At 43.6% G+C, this 16,439-nt stretch overlaps 1 long non-coding RNA gene across 1 annotated transcript; it reads left to right on the plus strand.

Moving 5' to 3' along the window:
* Nucleotides 1–8,797: 8,797 nt before the first annotated feature.
* Nucleotides 8,798–14,279, plus strand: Gm39056. Its single transcript, XR_869821.1, has 4 exons — nt 8,798–8,884; nt 9,573–9,634; nt 11,627–11,689; nt 14,142–14,279. It is a non-coding gene; the product is annotated as a predicted gene, 39056 (long non-coding RNA).
* Nucleotides 14,280–16,439: the final 2,160 nt, after the last annotated feature.

The raw sequence follows: 16,439 nt of genomic DNA on the forward strand, positions 1-16,439 counted from the left end.
ATGAGGCTCATTTGTGTAATATATATTGTATAAGGCATCTATCTATCTATCTATCTATCTATCTATCTATCTATCTATCTATACATATACACATACACATGCACATACACATACACATACACATACACATACACATACATATACATATATGTATGTACACACACACACACACTTCTATTCTGTTTCTCCTTAGGGAAATATTCTCCCTGCAAGCCAAGGTTATTGGGAATGTCCTCTCTGCCCAGGTTAATTAATGGCTTCATGATAATCAGAGACAACCTGAGTCTAGGAACCAAGGGTATGTCTATGTCCTTAGGAAAAATGGTAAATGTTATGACCTTCAGGACAGACCTTAAAGCTGTGAGGAATAACTCTGAAAACATGAGTTCAAAAATATGTAATTTCGGGCTAGAGATGGCTCCGCAGTTAAGAGCACTGACTGCTCTTCTGGATATCCTGAATTCAATTGCCAGCAACCACATGGTGGCTCACAACCATCTGTAATGAGATCTGATGCCCTCTTCTTGTACGGCTGAAGACAGCTACAGAGTACTCACATATCATAAATTAATTTTTTAAAAGTAATTTCTCAACTGTGCAAAATACAAGGATGCAATGTGAATTGTATGAAGGGCTTCATGGACCTAAAAGAACAGAGGCAGCTATACTAAAGAGCCAGCTTGTTAGAAAGATACAAAGGTAGGCAGAGTCCTGAGTTCAAGGTCAGCCAAGGACAGAGCTAATTTGGGCCCAGGTATGGTGGGAATGATAATCTCAGGACAGGATCTCACCCAGTTAGCTTATTGTTTGTGCTTACAAAGGCAAGCAGATATCTGAATTCATTTGCAACGTTAAAAGCTGTGCTTGCTGTCTCTTTCTAAGAACCAGTCTGCCAGAGCTGAGCTATTTGGATGAGCTGTCTGAAGATCTCCAGAGAAAGCTGTCTCAAGCAGAATACAGCTTGTACCCATAATTGACTTACAGTTGCTTTTTTTTTTTTTGGTTTGGTTTTTTTTTTAATTAGGCATTTTCTTCATTTACATTTCAAATGCTATCCTAAAAGTCCCCCATACCCTCCCCACCCCACTCCCCTACCCACCCACTCCCACTTCTTGGCCCTGGCGTTCCCCTGTACTGAGGCATATAAAGTTCGAAAGACCAAGAAGGGGCCTCTCTTCCCAATAATGGCCGACTAGGCCATCTTCTGCTACATATGCAGCTAGAGACACGAGCTCTGGGGGTACTGGTTAGTTCATATTGTTGTTCCACCTATACATTTGCAGACCCCTTCAGCTCCTTGGGTACTTTCTCTAGCTCCTCCATTGGGGGCCCTGTGTTCCATCCAATAGCTGACTGTGAGCATCCACTTCTGTGTTTGCCAGGCACCAGTATAGCCTCACAAGAGACAACTATGTCAGGGTCCTTTCAGCAAAATCTTGCTAGCGTATGCAATGGTGTCAGCATTTGGAGGCTGACTATGGGATGGATCCCCAGATGTGGCAGTCTCTAGATGGTCCATCCTTTTGTCTCAGCTCCAAACTTTGTCTCTGTAACTCCTTCCATGGGTGTTTTGTTCCTAATTCTAAGAAGGGACAAAGTGTCCACACTTTGGTCTTCGTTCTTCTTGAGTTTCATGTGTTTTGCAAATTGTATCTTGTATCTTGGGTATCCTAACAGTTGCTTTTTCAAAGCTCTCAAACACTCCTCTCAGGAACTCTTCTCCAAGCAGAGGCTGGTCCTTGGTATGCTCGCACGCACATACACACACTCCAAAATAAACCTTTAAAGCCAGGCACAGTGGCACACACCTTTAATCCCAGCACTCAGGAGGCATGGGCAGAGGAGGCAGGTGGATCTCTGTGAGTTCAAGGCCAGCCTGGTCTACAAAAGGAGTTCCAGAATAGCCAGGGCTGTTACACAGAGAAACCTTGTCCCAAAAACAAACAAACAAACAAAATAATAAACTGTCTTAGTCAGGGTTTCTTTTTTTTTTTTTTTTTTTTTTTTTTTTTGGGTTTTCAAGACAGGGTTTCTCTGTATAGCCCTGGCTGTCCTGGAACTCACTTTGTAGACCAGGCTGGCCTCGAACTCAGAGATCCACCTGCCTCTGTTTCCCAAGTGCTAGGATTAAAGGCGTGCGCCACCACGCCCGGCTTAGTCAGAGTTTCTATTCCTGCACAAACATCATGACCAAGAAGCAAGTTGGGGAGGAAAGGGTTTATTCAGCTTACACTTCCATACTGCTGCTCATCACCAAGGAAGTCAGGACTGGAACTCAAGCAGGTCAGGAAGCAGGAGCTGATGCAGAGGCCATGGAGGGATGTTCTTTACTGGCTTGCTTCCCTTGGCTTGCTCAGCTTGCTCTCTTATAGAACCAATACTACCAGCCCAGAGATGGCACCACCCACAAGGGGACCTCCTCCCTTGATCACTAATTGAGAAAAAGCCCTACAGCTAGATCTTGTGGAGGCATTTACCCAACTGAAGCTCCTTTCTCTATGATAACTCCAGCCTGTGTCAAGTTGATACAAAACTAGCCAGTACATAAGCTAAAAATATCACAGGATCTACCCTTCAGTTGAACCTCAGAAGAGACATGTGTGTGGGAACACAGTCAGGGAACATGGGCAGAGTGAGCAGGATGAAGGAGAGCAAGGGACAGACATTCCATGCAGTGCAATAGCTTTCCTTCTCTGATTCAAAACAATAAAATATGCCCATAAATGTGGAGAGCCGTGCCGCGAGCAATCACGTGCATGCCGTGAGCAATCGCCATTATAAGATGGCGCTGGCTTCCACTGCGCCTAACTAGTAAACAAGCCTTATGCGCAAGTGCAAGAGTGAACTCACGCCTAGTCACTGCCCATCTCGCAGGGTAGTAATGGGGTGATGGGCGAGCAACGAATCAGGAGCTGTCACGCCACATCAGGTGCTGAAACGTCACGCTGTGGGCTATATAAGCAGCGCCATTTTCCCGGTTCGTGGTCTTCCCTCCTGATAAGTAAGCAATAAAAGCTTTGCCGCAGAAGATTCCGGTTGTCCTGAGTGTGTTCTTGCCGGCGGGGACAAAAGCTCGAGATACATAAAAAAGAACAGGGGCCTCGGTGACACCTCAGTGGTTACAGGCACTTGCTGCTCTTGCAGAGAACCAAGGTTCAGTTCCCAGCACCCCTGTCAAGTCACTCAACCTTGTGTAACTCTAGCTTCGGGGGATCAGAGACCCTCTTCTGGCCTCTATAGAGGTCTCCACACATGTGGTGTGGTGCACATACAGATGAGCAGGCACACACACACACATATGCATACACACGCACACATACATATGCATACACATACACACACATGCATACACACCGCACACACACATATGCATACACACACATACACACACACATGCATACACACACGCACACACATACATACACGCACACACATACACACAGACATACACACACACACACATTTTATTTAAAAAAAAAAAAGTCCCAGGGAAAGAAAAATGAGAATGGATGGTTAGTGTAAGCTTTAGAGACAGGAGTCTCCATATCTTTCTCTATCTGTGGGTATCCATTGTGAGGAGCAGAACTTCCCCTGTGATGCTATGGACCTGAAAAACTGAGATGCAGGAGTTGAGAAGGCACATCCTGTGAAGGAGGAGCAGTCGTGGCTGTTCAGCTGGAGACAGCACAGGGTGGAAATCTGCAGCCAGCTCGATCTGCCTCACACCCCAGTGCTGCCACCAGCAAGCCTTGTGATCTGACCAGGCCTCTAGTCCCCTTGAAAACCAGGAAATTAACACGAACCCTGTAGGGTTGCTGTGCTTCAGTCGCATGGTCACATCTGAAAAGCTTTTGGTGTCTCATCTTGTACATGAGGAGTCCTTGTTAGATGGGACAGATTATCCTACTCTTTCTTCCTTCCTTCCTTTCTTTCCTTTTTTTTTTTTTTTTTTTTTTTTTTTGGTTTTTCGAGACAGGGTTTCTCTGTATAGCCCTGGCCTGGCTGTCCTGGAACCCACTTTATAGACCAGGCTGTCCTCGAACTCAGAAATCTGCCTGCCTCTGCCTCCCAAGTGCTGGGATTAAAGGTGTGTGCCACCACTGCTCAGCCAATTCTTCTTCTTCCTAATTCCCTGGAAGCTAGTATTCTGCTAGCAGCCTTCAGATGAAGAAGTAGAACTTTCAGCACCTCCTGCTCAATGCCTGCCTGGATGCTGCCGTGTTCCCACCTTGATGATAATGGACTGAACCTCTGAACCTGTAAACCAGCCCCAATTAAATGTTGTCCTTCATAAGACTTGCATTGGTCATGGTGTCTGTTCACAGCAGTAAAACCCTAACTAAGACACCAGTGATTACTGTGCTTGTCTCTTCCCATAATGCACCTGATTTTAATCACGTGCATGCCCATTGATGCATAGACACAAGATAGTAACAGGGAATTCTTCCTAAATGTTCTCTTAGGAGACATGGATCGTCTTATTGACCATGCATCCTGTGCTGGCTAATTTCATGTCAGCTGGACACAGCTATAGTATTCAGAGAAGAGGGAACCTCAATTGAGAACATGCCTCTATAAGATCAGGCTGTAGGCAAGTCTGTGGGACTTAGTGATTAATGTGTGAGGGTTCAGCCTTTCATGAGTGGGGCCCAACCCTGAGCTATTGGTTTCAAATGCTATTAGAAAGCAGACTGAGTAAGTCATAAGGAGCAGCTATCTTCCATGCCCTCTGCAACAGCTCCTGACTCTAGGTTCCTTCCCTGACTTCCCTCTGTGATGGACTGTTACCTGAAAGTGTAATAGAAATGAATTCTTTCCTCCACAAGTTACCTTTGGAAATGATACTTCATCAGAGCAATAGAAACTTTAGACAGATTCCAAAACAGTTCAAAGCAGACTGGACCCTTTATAGCTAAGACATAACTAGAATGTGATTAAGTAGAATCTGACTTGAAGGATCATTAAGGGAAATAATCCCACTGTTTGGAGTTGTGTATGTATGGGAGGGTACAGGTTGATATAGGTGTGAGATCCTAGGTTGCCAACAGAGATCACTAAGGACATTGTAGGAAGGGGCTCAAGCCAAGTGGAGTCTCAGGTTGCTAACATCTCCTATGCTGGTTGATCTCACACGTAATGTCACCCAACAGCAAGACATGGTTCATCTCTTACAAAAGCATAAGACATTAGTTACCACCATCTCCCATACGTGGAACACTGTGTCCCATACAGGCAAAATGGCCCACATAGACATGATATACACAGCAGGGGCCATTCCTTGGAAAGAAAAAGATGGAACAAAAAATAAGTAGGTCAGAGACTTGGGACTCCAAAGGGAACCAAGTCACAGGAAGGATAGGTGCAGGCTTGGTACAGGCGGAGGGCTCCTTCTTAGAGACATGCCATTAGGACTACAGAGTTTGATTCTCCAGGTCTTGAAAGTCCTGGCTTTGAGAGAGCATCTCAAAGAAGGAAAAGGAAGATGGCTGCTGGCGTATACCTGCGTGGTGAATTCTAGCCACAAGTAGTTATGACTTCACGAGATTAGAAATATTGGGATAAAGCTTTTATCATTATCAACTGGCTCTTAAATTACTGTATTGGCATCTTGTAAACTGTGATATTATTGATACATAAATCTGATTGGCTAAAAATAAAAAAAGAAAAAGAAAAAAGAAAAGAAAGAAAGTCCTGGCTCTGATCGAGGAACTCAATGGATGATGGGTAAGTTGTTCTTGTGAAACAGCAGACTGCCACCACCACACCTTCTTTAGACTTCATTAAAAGAATGAATAAGTCAGATAATGACTTGGGCCCATGAGTGTTCTCATTCATGGAACAACTGTCACTCTTGACCCTGTGCCTGACATGTTCCATCACTTTGCTTTGAATGAAGTTTCATCACTCCTTTGCAAATGCACTGCAACAATCCCCACTCACTTGGGAGAGATTGTAAGGTGACACAGGTGCCTTGGAAAGCTTTTAAAAATACTATTTACTTATCTATTATCATTGTGTGTGCACACATGCATGCACATACCAGCTTCATGCTAAGGCCAACGTGAACGCGCCCGATCTCGTCTGATCTCGGAAGCTAAGCAGGATCGGGCCTGGTTAGTACTTGGATGGGAGACCGCCTGGGAATCGGTTCTTCATTTCTACCACGTGGTTTCATGAGATTGAACTCAGGTCGTGAGGCTTGGTGGTGAGAGACCACATTTTGGGTTCAGACTCCAGCTTAGAGAACCTGATCTAGTTTGAACTCAAGGCCGGCACCTACCATTAGTTTCCAAGTTATTCCCCAACAAAACCCGAGCGTAGCTCCAGTTCCTAGGCTAACCCCAACAAAACCTGTGTTTCCAGTTTAATCTCCCCCAACAAACCTGCGTCTAGCACCAGTCTCCAGGTTATTTCCCCCAACAAATCTGCATCTCCAGGTTACAAGCCTGCCCCTGCCTAACAGCCACCGATTAGGAAGAAATCAGAAGTTTATGGTTGGGCTCCCAGCACCAGCCAATTATGCTAAAGGCCACAGTAGCACTCTGATTAGATGCTTGCCAGGCTAGAAATAATCACCCCTTGCTTGAAGTTTTCTCTAAAACCTGTCTCAATAAATGTTCAGGACGTTTCCTCCACTGGAACCGTCCTTCAGGTTGGTGGTGAAGCCCAAGCTAGCTCGAATAAAGACCCTGGTGTGGTCTTTTGGGGTTCACGTACACTTCCTTGGAACTACAGTGGTAGGCATCTTTTCTTGCTGAGCTGTTTCACTGGCCATGGAAAGCTTGTTACTTTGGAGGAATGGTGGTTGTACCTGCAGCCCACCAATTCCCCTCTTGGGGAGATAGCACGTAGTTCTATCTCCAAAAAGTTCTGTTCACATTCTCCCTACAAAAAGCTGAGGGCGCCGGGCGTGGTGGCGCACGCCTTTAATCCCAGCACTCGGGAGGCAGAGGCAGGCGTATTTCTGAGTTCGAGGCCAGCCTGGTCTACAAAGTGAGCTCCAGGACAGCCAGGGCTATACAGAGAAACCCTGTCTCGAAAACCCAAAAAAAAAAAAAAAAAAAAAAAAAAAAAAAAAAGCTGAGGGCTAGAAAATTTACTATTATTGTTGTTATTATTATTATTATTATTATTATTATTATTATTATTATTTCCTTTTCTGGCAACAAGGTCTTACTAGGTGGCCCTCACTGGCCTAGAACTCTCTATGTAGACCAGGCTGGCCTCAAACTCAGAAATCCACCTGCCTCTGTCTCATGAGTGCTGAGACTAAAGATGTGCGCCATAGTGCCCAGAGAGAACTTTCAACTTTTGTACCCAAGCTACAGACAGCTTTCCCTCATTAAGTTTGAATACATCTGCAAAGACTATAATTTGTAGCATTATTTATCACAATGCTAATGCCTTAAAACAGAGCAGTTAGACACTCTTTTAAATACCCTGTATTCACAGAAATAGGAATGCTATTGGAATTTGATACTGACCATAATCTACTTAAAATATACAGATCCATTTTCCTTAAAGAGCTGCCCATTTTATGTCAGCTCATCTATAGTTCCACGCAGCCCTGGGATATCTTCATGTATTCTTGGAAACTCAGAGGTCCCTGTAGAGTTGATCCATGACCTCTCCCATCTGCTCCCATTGCCCTGGTTGGCTGAGTTCACCCAGGACTGGCAAAATTCCAGAAAGATCCCAAGCAGCTGGGCATTTTCCCAGTCTACTGTCAGATTGAAATGTAGTTCATTTCCACTCCCTTTGTTGACTGACATGATGCTTCTGACATAGAGTCCTAGCATGCAACAAAGAACACCCTCAAATCATGCCTACTCAAGTAACAGTTTCACACATTAGTGGCTACAGTTACCAGGAGTTTGCAATGTACTGGGCCCTGTGCTAAATGTGTGGTAGACATTCTATAATGCTAAGAGCCGTGGATGTAACTCAGTGGTAGAGCACTAACCTGTGAGGATGAAGGCTTGATCTGGCAAAAAGAATGAGGCACACTATATAATTCTCATATACAACCTCCATTATGACTTCGTGGTGAGATCAAGCCTGTTGCCATGCTATGAACATAACACAGTAATAACATAACATTGCCAATAACAGAAAATTACCTTCTAGGACACAAGTTCTAGCTCCATAAATTCAGGCATTTTTTAACATCAAGGGGTGAGTTGCATCTTTCTCAGATGTAAACAATAACTTTCCACCAACAAGTAGCCACAATTAAAAGGTGCATGCAGGGCTGGTGAGATGGCTCAGCGGTTAAGAGCACTGACTGTTCTGTCATGAGTTCAAATCCTAGCTGGTAGCTCACAACCATCTGTAGTGAGAGACCAAAAAAAAGTGTATGCATTTTAATCATGCTAGCAATAAGCAAAAGGACAGTCAATAGGGACCAAGAAATAACCGAGGTTCCTTTTGTAGACTGGATTTTTGTTCTGTTTTGGCTTCAAACTCTTGGTGTAGCAGAGGATGTCTTTGAACGCCTCAGTTTCTTACTTCCACCTCGGACGTGCTGAGATGGCAGGCGGGAAAGACCGTCTCATCTCCACACTCCGAATCCAGCAAAATCAAAGGATTGGAAAGAGTTAGGATCCTTGGTTTGGGACCTCAAAAGTGTTTCAAGAATTAGATACAACCCCACTACTAAGGGTAGCTGTCATTGGAGGGTTGCGTAGAAGAGCAGCCGCTTGGGGGCAGCAGAACACAGGGCAGAAGCCTCAGCGCTGTCCTGAAAGCAGGAGAAAACAGGCTTAAAAGCCTGGCTGAGGCTGTCTCTTTGGAGCCACAGCTGTGAATGCAGAGGAAGGAAGGCCTGGAGCCCGGAGGTGGGAAGTGAGCAAGAACTATCCAATAGGAACACAATGTGAGCAACGTATGTAATTTAGCTTTCCTGCTTTTTCCTTTTTTTTTTTTCCTAAATAAAATGTTGGTTTATTTTCAAGTTTTCTAGTACTCTTTTTATTAGGTCTCAAACCCTGAATAAATGGCTAATTGTGGTGTTCATCAACATATCAAAGCTGGCTGCCAGGTTCTCCCAGCTCCCCTCGATCTCTACCTGTTACAAGGCCCTCTTGGCTAGCACACCCCGCCCCTAACAGAACTTCTCCTGCCCCAGCTCCTCTGGACCCCATAACTCAGATATTTTAGCTATGCCAGTCTCTTGACCAATCTCTTGGACGAGGCTGACCCTCTCAGTCAGCGGCTCCTCCCCTCTCCTCAGGGTCTTGCTCACTCTGGACTCTCCCAGATGTCCTTGCCTCTGCCTCTGCTAGTTCTCCCTTTATCTACAGTAAACATTCTCCTCGACTATACCTAAGAGCAGTCAGGTCTTTCTTATTTCTATTCTCCTTTAAAAAGTCCCTTTCAACAAAAGTAAGAAAAAGAAAAGAATTTTAATATTTTAGTTTAATCCCATATTTCTAAACTGTTATTAATATAAAGTTTTAGTCATCTTGCATTGTTATTAACATTTTTTAGTATTAATACTGAAATCCAACGTGTATTTTGTATTTATAGGATTTTTTGTGTGTATGGGTAGTTAATTTAATCTAATCTATTAGGTGTTTTTGCTGTGGAGAGGGGTCTTGTGAGGATTCCAAGAGTCTCCCCAGAAGATACTGAGGTAAATATAACAACTGGGCATAGTGGTACAAGCCTTCTTATCACAGTACTTGGGAGGCACAGGTGGGTGGATCTCTGGGAGTCTGAGTGATGGGCCAGACTATATTCAACAGAAATGGGAGTGCTAGAATATTGGCTTTGGTCTCTCATTTCCATGCTCTTTAACTTTTAAAACCTCACTTATTAGTTACACTACACAAACACAGGCATTTATTGCTTGTATACTTAAGCACTTGCAAATATAGATGTATTTAAAAACAGGTTCTTAGAAAATATAGGGGAAAAAAAGTAGGGAAACAGGCTGGTGAGATGGGTCAGTGATTAAGAATACCGGCTGCTCTTCTGGAGGCCATGAGTTCAAATCCCAGTAACCACATGGTGGCTCACAGCCATCCCTAATGAGAAACAAACAAACAAACAAACAAAAAACCCTATGGGGCCAGAGTGTGCGGGAGCTGGAGTGAGCGGGGACAGAGCAAGAGGGAAAAGGGAAGGGAGGGGGAGTAGGGAAACTAGGAAAATGTATCTACCGTGGCATCACTGCATGTAGCTCAGGCCTCAAGATCAGGTGCCTCCTGCCTTAGTCTCCTGTGCATCAGGGTTCCAGATATATGCCACCATTCCTAGCTCTGTTGGGCTTGTTTGTTTGCTCGGAACAGGGGTCCTACAACACAAGAAGGTCTTGACCTTGATAAGGATAGTGGAACTATCTCAGATCTGCCATCAATATAAATGATGTCATGGAGGTTATATCTTTCTGACTAACCTACAGCCCACCACCTGGCTAGCTCTACCTCTCTGGTCTGGTCTGGTCTGGTCCATTTGCTCACCTCTGTGTCTGCTAGTGTGAATCTCTCTCTCTCTCTCTCTCTCTCTCTCTCTCTCTCTCTTTCTCATACACACACACACACACTCCACTTCCTCATCACAATCAGATACAATTCTAGATTGCCTCTAGGCTATACCAAGGTTTTGTCAGCATTTAGCTCTCTGTTGTTACAGAATTCATAATTTAATATGTAGGGACACACCTTCATACAATGTACCCCAACATCTTCCTCTTTTAGTCCAAGAAATAGCTTTCTCTCTAACATCAGTAAGCTATACATACACAATGAGAATAGTTATGAGACACATGAGGTAAGAGTTGCATTCACAGAGTCCAGTCCATGTGTATTTTGGCAACCTTGGAGACAGCACTCTACTATCTGTACTAACTAGGTGAGTACAAACTTTTGTGCCTGAGTCACTTTCTATCATCAGTCAAGCTTTCACATGCTCTAACTTTCACAGTGGCATTGGCCAGCCTTAGAACGCCTTCTTAGACCTTCCAACCTTCATCAACCTTGAAACACCTTCTCATAATTTAAACTTTTATGTCCTTCTACCTTTGTAACTTGTATTTACCACCTTTAAAACATCTTCCTAACCCCTAAAACTCTAACTCTAATAGATCCTTCACAACTCAAGCTTTTATGTCTTTATATAAACTTACACTTTTGTGAGTTTTCTTTTTTGCATCTAATAACAAGGAAAACTGTAAGACTTTAACTATCTAGTCCTCGACCCCATAAGAGACCTGAGAATGATAAAAATCACCTTAGTAAGCAGGAAGTGCAGAGCAAACTGTGTCTAACACTGAGAAATGGGGCTGGTGAGATGGCTCAGCGGTTAAGAGCACCGACTGCTCTTCCAAAGGTCCTGAGTTCAAATCCCAGCAACCACATGGTGGCTCACAACCATCCGTAACGAAATCTGATGCTCTCTTCTGGAGTGTCTGAAGACAGCTACAGTGTACTTACATATAATAAATAAATAAATAAATATTAAAAAAAAAGACTGAGAAATGGCAAACTACTGGCGATCTGGACAACCATGATTCCTCTATATCGGTGGGGCATCCATCTTTGACCTTCAGGCTTAGGAGATCTGATAGACTTATCTGCAAAGCAGTAATTTTGAAGGACTGTCCTACCTTGTCTCTGCAAAGCAGGTCAATCAACTTCCCAGTGTCCTGCTAGTCCATGGTCTGGACAGCCTGTTGTCAGCAGTCAAGGTAAGGCTAATTTTTTTCCCTCAGTGTCCTGCTTCACCACAATTGAAGCAAACTCCAGGTGGAGGTTCTTCAGTGCCCATAATCTTCAGAGTAGATTGGAAGTGCTGCCAGGAACTGATATGTCTCTCTGTCAGAAAAGGCTTTTATTATTAAAACATCTTAAATGCCATATTCTTTGGATCTCTGAAGTGTTTGAGGACCATCTGTCTGTTGAAAGTGTATCTAAATAGACAAATGTTGCTTATTTGTAGCTATTTATTTTCTGCTTAACTTTGAAAACATATACAAGAGGCTAAATAATGCTTATTTTTGTAATTAACTAAAATAGTACTTAACAGGACTACTACTACTACTTATTATTTATAGGTGACTGACTACTAACTTCATTTTTAAATTAACCTAAACAATTTACAATAGTAGCTTTTATAGGACTAGAACTTTGCATTAAATTTTTAAATGACGCCGGTAGTGGTGGCACATGCCGGTAGGATTTGCTGAAGGAGGCAGAGGCAGGAGGATCACTCACGAGTTCGAGGCCAGCCTGGGCTACACATTTTAGCCAGGTGTGGTGGCACACACCTTTAATCCTAGCACTCAGGAGGCAGAGGCAGGCGGATTTCTGAGTTCGAGGCCAGCCTGGTCTACAAAGTGAGTTCCAGGACAGTCAGGGGTATACAGAGAAACCCTGTCTCGAAAAACCAAACCAAACAAACAAAATTTTAAATGAGTTGCATATGTAAAATACCTTATACAAGAGTTGAAACATACATATATTCATATAGATGACCTTAAATTTTGCCAAGTCCAGCACGGCCTTGGTGGGGGTGGAGTGACATGACTCCCACCCCTGGGATAAGGCAAAAAAGAGCATGGGCCTCCATAATGGCTGCTGTGGGCATGAGGCTTGTTTGTATAATAATGTACATATTTTCACATTCTTCCTTCAGGGAATGTCCTCCAGGTTAATGTTAATGACTTCATGATAATCAGAGACCACAAGAGTGCAAGAGTTGGAGAGACATAGGTGTGGCTAAAGTCTCAGCAAAATGGTAAACGCTGGGACCTTCAGGACAGCCCTTAAGGTTGTTGAAAAGAACTCTAAAAATCTGAGTTCAAAAATACATAGTTTCTCAACTATGCAGAATATAAGGATGCAGCATGAATTGTGTAAGGAACTTCTCAGATATAAAGAAGCGTGGGTAGATGCACTATGAGCCAGTTTGTCAGAAAGATACTAAGAAAGGAGATAAAGTGGGAATTGCAGAAGATCCCACCCAGCTAAATTTTTTGTTTATGCTTCCAAAGGCAGGCAGATTCCTGAGTTCAGGGTCATCTCAGGACAGAGCAAGGTTAGGCCTGGGCATGGTAGAAATGGTAATTTCAGGGCAAGGTCCTACCCAACTAGTTTATCCTCTGTGCTTTGTAGCAGTGAATGGTTAATCTACTTAGAGCTCCTGTAGGTTGACCAAGCTTCTAGCTACCTGCCAAAGCTCCCTGGATTCATGAATACACACACACACACACACACACACACACACACACACACACACACACACACAGGTTAGCTTAATTTTTTTTTTCAAGACAGGGTTTCTCTGTATAGCCCTGGCTGTCCTGGAACTCACTTTGTAGACCAGGCTGGCCTCAAACTCAGAAATCTGCCTGCCTCTGCCTCCTGAGTGCTGGGATTAAAGGTGTGTGCCACCACGCTCGGCCAGCTTAATTTTTAATATGCCTAACTAGCTAAATGGCTGGCTACTTTTTTTTTTTTTTTTTTTTAAGATTTATTTATTTATTATATGTAAAGTACACTGTAGCTGTCTTCAGATGCACCAGAAGAGGGCATCAGATCTCATTACGGGTGGTTGTGAGCCACCATGTGGTTGCTGGGATTTGAACTTCCGACCTTCGGAAGAGCAGTCGGGTGCTCTTACCCACTGAGCCATCTCACCAGCCCGGCTGGCTACTCTTAAACCTCTCCACAGGTAGCGTATACTCCCTTCTTCCAGTATTCCTGAGTTGACATTTTCCAAATCTTATCTTTGGTTCTCCAGACCTAAGCGGGGGAGTGGTCCCTGGGGCTGCTTCCCTGGAATCTTACATGTCAGGGGGCCTTTAATTCTGATCTCTCTGCTTCACCATCATGGAGTGGCCCATCCTACGCCCCTCTCATGGTGGAATTCCTTCTTCCTCTCCCCCTGTGTTTCTTCCCCAGCATCCTTAAAGTCCTGCCTTTTTCACTCTGTCCAGCCATTGGCCATTGGCAATTTTATTTCCCAGTCAGCACCAACTTGGGGCAGACTTCCTTTAGCCTATGTGCTGAACATTGTAAACAGGTTTTTTGGGATAACACAATTAGTATGAGAACACAAGCTGCTACAATACTTAGCAGAGGCAGGCAGATCTCTGAATTCTTTTGCAATGTTAAAAAAAAATTGTTGCTGTCTCCTAGGAATCCAAGGGCTGAGTCATGGGATGCTGATTCATATGATAATCAAAAGGGAACCTGGGGTAATGACTGGACTGGTATGTAAAATTAAAGACTTAGCTTATGATCTACAAGAGATGAGCTATTCAGAGAATTTATTAGAATCGCAAGAGAGAACTGCTTGGAGAACTGTCTTGAAAAGAACATAGACCTGGCCTACAGAGTGAGTTCCAGGACAGCCAGGGCTATACAGAGAAACCTTATCTCGAAGAACCAAAAAAAAAAAAAAAAAAAAAAAAAAAAAAAAGAAAAGAAAAGAAAAGAAAAGAAAAGAGAAGGGAAGGGAAGGGAAGGGAGAGCCAGGTGTGGTAACACACGCCTTTAATCCCAGCACTCAGGAGGCAAGGGCAGGCAGATTTCTGAGTTCGAGGCCAGCTTGGTCTACAAAGTGAGTTCCAGGACAGCCAGGGCTATACAGAGAAATCCTGTCTCGAAAAACCAAAAAAAAAAAAAAGAAAAAGAAAGAAAGAAAGAAAGAAAGAAAGAAAGAAAGAAAGAAAGAAAGGAAGGAAGGAAGGAAGGAAGGAAGGAAGGAAGGAAGAAAGAAAGTAAGTAAGAAAGAAAGAAAGAAAGAAAGAAAGAAAGAAAAAGAGAGAAAGAGATCCATGAATCTAGCCTCATTTAGCCCTCCCCCCACACCAAGACTAACAATTTGCAACCAATTCCCCTAAACAATGACAAACACCCACAATCCATCAAATGACCAAACCCCAGCTACCCCACCTCTCAGGAATGATGGTGTTGTGTTCTTTAGACTTCTTCCTGCTGTCTGAAGGTGAAGACATCTTCTGGGAACATATAGGAAATTGGGATAATGGCCAGGTCCTGGGAGAGCTAGCTGTTTCACTCACTGTCCAGGCTCTGCGGAATAGTGAAGTGCAGGGCTGACTGAAGCAGTCTGTGAGGCTGGATCATCTAAGCTAGCTGCTTTGACGTTGTCCTGGATGCAATTTTTGAGGAAACATGTAGATTTAAATTTTTTTTTTTCGAGACAGGGTTTTTTTGTATAGCCCTAGCTGTCCTGGAACTCACTCTGTAGACCAGGCTGTCCTCTAACTCAGAAATCCACCTGCCTCTGCCTCCCGAGTGCTGGGATTAAAGGCGTGCGCCACTACGCCCGGCTGACTTAGATTTTTTTAAAACCTACTTTCCAAGGGTCATCAAATGCTTCGTCCCTTGCTTCTAGCCCACCATCCAAAGGTGGGGGAGAGAAGATGATAAACAGACAAGGGGATGTTTAGGAGTAGTTCTTTAGGGGCAATTCCAATCTCTGCTTGTTAGGATACCAGCAGTCCAGTTCAAAAGTATCACCAAACACAAAGCAACCGCAGCATGATCCAGCAGAAACTACCAGGCCTCCACCAAATTAGCACAAGTCAGTGGGAAGCCCAGAACCAGCCAGGATGCCAAGAGAAGTTCTCTGCTGTGTCTCTCTCAATAAAGTGAAGATGAGCAAAGACCAAGGAAGCATTGCAAGACTAGTTCTCCACGTACCCCATCATTCTCTGTTGAGTCCTATTTATATCCAAACATCATGTGTCTTCCCACAGGTCTTGCCTCAGGAAACCACCACATGAGTCTGTCTCACATGGCACAATCAGAATCTTTCACTTCAGAAACAGTAATTGAGACAGTTTGTGAGGCTGGGTCACCTGGGCTGCTTGCTTTGTCTTCATTGGCATCTGGTCCTTTTGCTCTGAAAGCACACAAACCTTTAAAGGTAGTATCTAAGGGACATTTCTGCATTGACCCATGTATGGAATGTGTGGTGCACACATCAGCTAATGATGAGCCTTTGCTCTCTGCTTGAGCAGGTGAAAGACATTTGTCAATTTTTTTTTATAAGTCTGTTTGGACTACATAGCCAAACTGTAAATATAAACCTTCATCCATGCATCCTGAAAGAATGGCATGTAATAATAAATCAGGAGGGCTAGGTAGCCAAAAATAGTCATTGGCTACTGCTTAGATCAGGGGCTCAGCATTCATGCCACCTGTTCATCGTTTTCCTGGGTCTCTTCTTCCACATCAGCAGCCAAGATTTTTGGGAGGTCTTCCCTGGTGAAATCTAACCTTTATTAACTTTGAAGGAATCCACAGCTTTTTGCTCCCTGTTGAAACGAGAACAAATCCTCTTCCTCAATGCAACACATTCCCTGACCTCCATTCTGAGATTAATAAATCCTTAAAGTATGTAGGCTGCTATAATTTAGCAGTTTCTATATGCAAACCAACTTTTTTTAAACCTATTTTTTAAAGATT

Source organism: Mus musculus, chromosome 7, assembly GCF_000001635.26.
Source record: "Mus musculus strain C57BL/6J chromosome 7, GRCm38.p6 C57BL/6J".
NCBI classification, from domain to species: Eukaryota; Metazoa; Chordata; class Mammalia; order Rodentia; family Muridae; genus Mus; species Mus musculus.